Below are 6,000 nucleotides of genomic sequence, written 5' to 3' on the forward strand. Positions count from 1 at the left end.
CTGCCAGATGAGTAGAATACACTGAATAGTTTTCACATTATTACTATTTTCACTTACAATTATTTTGTCCTGTGGGCACTAGCTCAGGCTCCATATAAGCCTTTGGAGTAAGCCTTGCTCATGGACTTAACAGTCAAGACTTTTTAGTGGCCAAAACATTTTTTCCAGAAAGCTCTGTCCTGCAGGGAACCCTTCTTAAGATTTTAGAGACTGGTGTCTCGCTTTGAATAGTACCTTCCTTACTGAAGATAGTTTCCAGCTTTCACATAAACCAGGAAGTATTTCTCCTGGCCTTTTTTGGCCTCCGGACCAAAGAAGGAAAACAAGATCCTGAAATGCTTGGAAGTCCGAAGAGGAGTTCTTTGTTATTTAGAAATAATGAATGGGTTTCACCTGTCTCTTTGTGCTCCTAGGTATAGCATGACAGGGAAGATCAGCATCAAAGGCAACCATTTCAAGATGGATTCGCCTGACAATTTCTTTGGCCTGTATCAAGAGCGGAAAACAGTCTCCCATGGGAGTAAAGGCAGACTTCACCAAAGGGGTGATATCCTGGGTGAAGGCTAGAGTTGTCTCACCTGAAGAGATTTGTAAGGCAGCCATATGTTCTCACCTCCACACTTTTACCAAGTTTTACAGGGTGGATGTGGCAGCCAGAAGGGATGCAGAGTTTGGTTCTGCGGTACTGACAGCAGGCTCACTTGTCCCTCCATAGACTCTAAGGACTGCTTTGGTACATCCCATTAGTCAAGACTCATATTCCTGTTGCACTAGAATGGAAGATTAGGTTCTTACTTTTACTAATCTTCTTGGTTGTAAACAGAAATTTCAGTCTTGATGCCCGCCCTATCAGTTCATTAGCCTGCTTTCTGTCTCAGACATGTCTGGAAGGTCAGGTGTCTTTACTTCCACTATCCCTTACAGTTAAAAATTTATTACAGTAGTATAAAATTTGCAAATTGAGTATTTTTTTGAATTGTTGATACAGATAGCAAACAAGTGTTATTTTACCTCATCATTGCAACATGTTTTAATTAATGCTGTTTTTGTTGAGCAGAACAGACTTGTGTTATCCTGGGGAGAATCCCAGCGTCCCCTCTTTCTAGGGCTGACTCACTGCTTTGATGCTTTCTAGGGTTGACTTACTGCTTTGATACAGACTGAGGAAATCTAGTACAGCCCTGAGTGAGAGGAGGAGTAGCTGAAGAATATGTAAATTAGGCATTCTATAGACTTCACAGTAAAAGAGGGTAAATATGCATTGGTCAAGCCTGATATTTCTGTTTACAAGAATAGCATGTATGTTCATTATAATTGCTTGCTCCATGTGATCAGTCTTATAACAAGCTTTGCTTTAGTTTAGTTGTATTGTGCCCTTTCCAAGAAAAAAAAATAGTTTTCCATACAGAGCTTTCCTCTTCATCTGCATCTTTGTCATAAATCTACTCTGATTCAAACACACTCACAGGCTGAAAGGTCTGACTCTTTTCCATTCATGGCAGCTAGTCTCATAATCTGATAATAGGGTAGATGCACTACTGATGAAAGACAGGATTTCACTAAACTTACCAATTGAACAAGTGGTTTCTTAAAATAATGCAGAAATAAAAATAATCCAAGTGATACCGTTTTTATTGGACTAACCATGCTCTAGTTCAGCGTGGCCAACAAGGGATGCAATTCAGTCAGGTTTTCCCCAATGAATATGCAAGAGTTCTATTTGCATGCACTACCTCCATTATATGCAAATAGATCTCATGCATATTCATTGGGGAAATCCTAAAACCCGATGATTTTGGCCCTCGTTGCCCACCCCTGCTCTGGTTAGTCCAATAAAAAGCGTATCACTTGGATTCTTTTCTTTTATTTCTTTTTATTTCTACATATCTTTGAATGGTCTAACACAGCTGCCACACAATTGTGTGCAAAGAACCAAGCAGTTCCTGGTCTGCTTATTTTCAACTGCAGGCCGTTCTTATTTCCCCAAGCAAAGCAGGCTTATTTCCCTGCACATAGGGCTAGAAGATTCACTAAGCCCACCAATCATTTTTATGATTGTGTACCGACCCAATTTTCTTCCAACCCGATTCAATAACCTCTGTGCTGATCATCATCCGATCTGCGCATGCAAATGAGGGGTATCAGCGTGCAAAGTAGGAAAGATACGAGTCACAAAATAATTTCAGGAACACCAACTGGGCTACCCGATCAAAAAACAAGCGACTGCTGAGGACCAGTCGCTGGTGCAAAAATCCTGCTCTCCGCCCTGATTCTCCTGCTCTCTGCCCCGATTCTGCTTCTCCTGCTCTTTGCCTTAACTCCGTGGTTTTAACCCACAGTGCAGGCCCGCTTTCAACCTGCGAGTTAAAACCACAGGCTGGCGAAAATTTCCAGCTAAAAAAAAAAAAAAGTTTCTAGCTCTTCCTTCACGGTGAGCATGCGCAGACCATCTATAGGCAAAGAAGATGGTCTGCGCATGCTCAAGGATCACTCTCCAGTGATCCGGTCAGTGGGGGGGGGGGCGTGCCTCCGATCACCCTCATTTGCATCACTCCCATTTGTGAATCAGTCGGCCTGCCTCGGATCGGACAGGTTAGTGAATCTAAGCCATAATGATTCCACCACCATCCACATTATCCTATAGACCAGTGATTCCCAAACTTTTTCAGTTCAAGGCACGCTTAGAGGTGCCATGAAAAAATTACTGACACACTAAGTCAAAAGAAATACCTAACACTTCTCATCCCCCATAGTCTGGCATCTCTATCTCCTCTTCCCCCCTTTACAATCTGGTATCACTCTCCTTCCCTCCCCTTTTCTCTGACCTCTCTCTATCTTCCCTTTCCTTCTCTTCCCTGGTCTGGTGGTCTCATTCCTTTTCTCCCTACCCCCTCTCCCTGATTTTGGCAGCTTTCTCACCCCTTCCAATTAGGTGTGGCATTTCAGTCCCTGCAGCAGCCAGTACCTCTCATTAGAGAATGACACGGTGGCGGTTTACCCGCGGCCACCGCATTTAGCTGCGGGTAACCCGCCAAAACGGGGAACGAAAACTAGCAGTCGCTGTGGGGACGGGGACAAGGCCATTCACCGCCCGTGGAGCGGTGAATGGTCTTGTCTCCGCAGTGAGGCATGAAGGATCGCGCGGTCCCCGCAGCCCACACCCGCCTGCCCAATCGATCCTAGTGATTAGCCAGCTCTCTCCCTTCTCCTAACCTTAGTTTGTAGGTTTTCTTTTTCGGCGACCCACACGCTATCAAAAAAGCCGCGCACCCACTGCTGCTCAGTTTCGATCTTCTGCTCTGATGCATCCGGAAACAGGAAGTTGCAGCAGAGCAGAAGATTGAACACTGAGCAGCCGCGCGTGCGCGGCTCTTTGGGAAAGCGTGCAGGTCGCTGAAAAAGAAAGCCTGCAAACTAAGGTGAGGAGAAGGGAGAGAGCTGGCTAATCACTACGATCGATTGAGCAGGCGGGTTGGGGCTGCGAGGACCGTGCGATCGCCCGTGTTCCCGGCTCAAACTGGAAGGAGGGAGTGAAAGGGAAAAGGATTCTGGGCCAAGGGGATGAAAATGGAAAGAAAAACCCACAGCAGGAAAGAAAGGGAAGAACAGGCAGGTGAGCCAGATGCTAGAAGCAGGGGGGGGGGGGAGAAGAAGCTAGATGGGGTTGAAAAGAAGAGACACACTGGTATGGAAGAGGAAGATAGGGGAAATCTGGACACAGGAAGGTAACAGAAAGAGGGGAAATTATGTGCATGGGGCATAGGGACAGAGACATAAAGGGGACATTCCATGGGGATGGTATATGGACACGGGGGGGGGGGGGCAATGGCAGATACATAGGGGAGATATTAGAAATGGGGAAAATAGGAGCACAGAAGCGAGATGGTTTGTGGGGATGGGACAGGGACTGAGCTCGCAGGCTCCAGTGGCTTGCACAAATTACATTGTAACGTGCCATGAAAATAAGAGGGAGGAAGGTAGATAGATAGGCCACGCGAGAGGAGCTGAAGGGTGGTAGAAAGGACAGATGGTAAAGGAGGGAGGGAAGGGTGGTGGAAAGGAATAGGACAGACATTGAAGGAGGGTGGAGAGGAACAGACCCTGAAGGGAAATGTGGAAGACAGAATGGGAAGAAGACAGATGCCAGACTATGGGGGAGCGGAGGGAAGAAGATGGGTGCTAGACCAATTGGGGGGGTGAAGGGAGAGGCACAGTAACAGCAAATGGAAGACGCAGAGAGAAGACACACAGTGGATGGAAGGAATTGAATGAGAAGATGTGGAAAGCAGAAACCAGACAACAAAGGTAGAAAAAAAATTCTATTTATTTATTTTTTGCTTTAGGATAAAGTAGTATATTAGTTGTGTTGATAAAAATTTATAAAGAAAGCCCTGCCAGCTGAACATCTCTCTCTCTAGTTCAGCAGCAGGAACTTTGATTTATAAGAAAGGAATAAGCTAAATATTACAGTACTAAGGCTTATATGGATGCAACGGTGACGGGGCGGTGAATGGGATGGTAGTGACGGGGCGGTGAAAAGGATGGCGGTGACGGGGCGGTGCAGAGGATGGTGGGACGGGGCGGTGGCGGGGACAGATTTTTTCCCCGTGTCATTCTCTACCTCTCATCCTTCCCCATGTTACATTTTGCGATCTTCAGCCCAACAGCAGCTTAAACATGCTGCCTTTGGCAGCCCTGGAAATTTTCCCCTACTACTAATCATCTCTATAGACATACGCACCCCTCTGCTTTAACTTCCTGTCCCCACAGAGGCTGGACACTACAGCAGAGGGAAAGCTTCCAGGTCTTTGAAGGCAGCATGTCTAAACTGCCTGCTACCTAAAGATTATAAACTGCAGTGGGGAGAAGGGAGGTGGGGTACCAGATTGGCAGCTTACTTGTGTCTTCTCCTTGACCACCCCTGTGAGTTAGCATATTTTAAAATGCTAATGAGCTAATAGCCCAACTGGCACCCCACCACCACCTGTAACTAGTAGAAAGAAAGAAAAAAAAAAAAAGCTCCATTAATGATCATGTTCATAAAACACACAAACTGCATGTGTAATTCCCCCATATTCCAACAAAATGAAATCCCCAAACAGCCTAGTACTGCTATGGTTACATTGCAACGCTAGAGTTGAAAGTGGACTGAGCATCTGTGATTGTGAGTCCTATCTTACTGGTATGATCCAGGCAAGCTTATTATTGTAACAATGCTTTATGACATCACTAAACCCTAACACAGTGGTTCTTAAACTTGTCCTGGGGGACCCCCAGCCAATCAGGTTTTCAATATATCTGTAATGAATATTGCATGAGACAGATTTGCATATTATAGAGGTGACGAGCATACAAATCTGCCTCATGCATATTCATTAGGGATATCTTGAAAACCTGACTGACTGGGGGTCCCCCCCCCCAAGACAGGTTTAAGAACTACTGCCTTAACACATTGTTTCCCAGCCCTCTCCTGTCTGTACACTTATCCAGTTCTACAACTTAAGCTTCAAGTGGTTCTTTTCCATCCCCAGGAAACAGGGTGAGGGGGAAAGAAAAGGGATATTTGTAATTTCTTTCCTAATGGTACATTAACCTATGTGAATCTGACAGCAAGAGAATGACCATAATTCAGTATGCATTACGTAATATGCACATCCTGTCCAGTATGGCCAGGAATGCATATGAATACACAGCTGAATACCAATGTGCAAAGAAAAAAAAATGCTGGCAACTCCAGCTTTATTCCAACCAGCAACTAATTGACTGCCAGCTCTTAAGCATTGAATTTATACCAGCATGAATGTTTATTCCAGCAAACTTTACCTTTTGATATGCATTCTGCTGAAGCATTTTAAGACATTAATGTTTACAGATTTTGAATACCAAGGGTAAAATAAATAAACTTTTAAAAAAACCAGCTGTTCAATGTATTGAGGTTTTTTTTTTCTGCATTGCTTCCAAAAAGAATGAATAAATAAATACCATACTTCATGGTTTATT

The sequence above is a fragment of the Geotrypetes seraphini genome, chromosome 2, assembly GCF_902459505.1.
Source record: "Geotrypetes seraphini chromosome 2, aGeoSer1.1, whole genome shotgun sequence".
NCBI classification, from domain to species: Eukaryota; Metazoa; Chordata; class Amphibia; order Gymnophiona; family Dermophiidae; genus Geotrypetes; species Geotrypetes seraphini.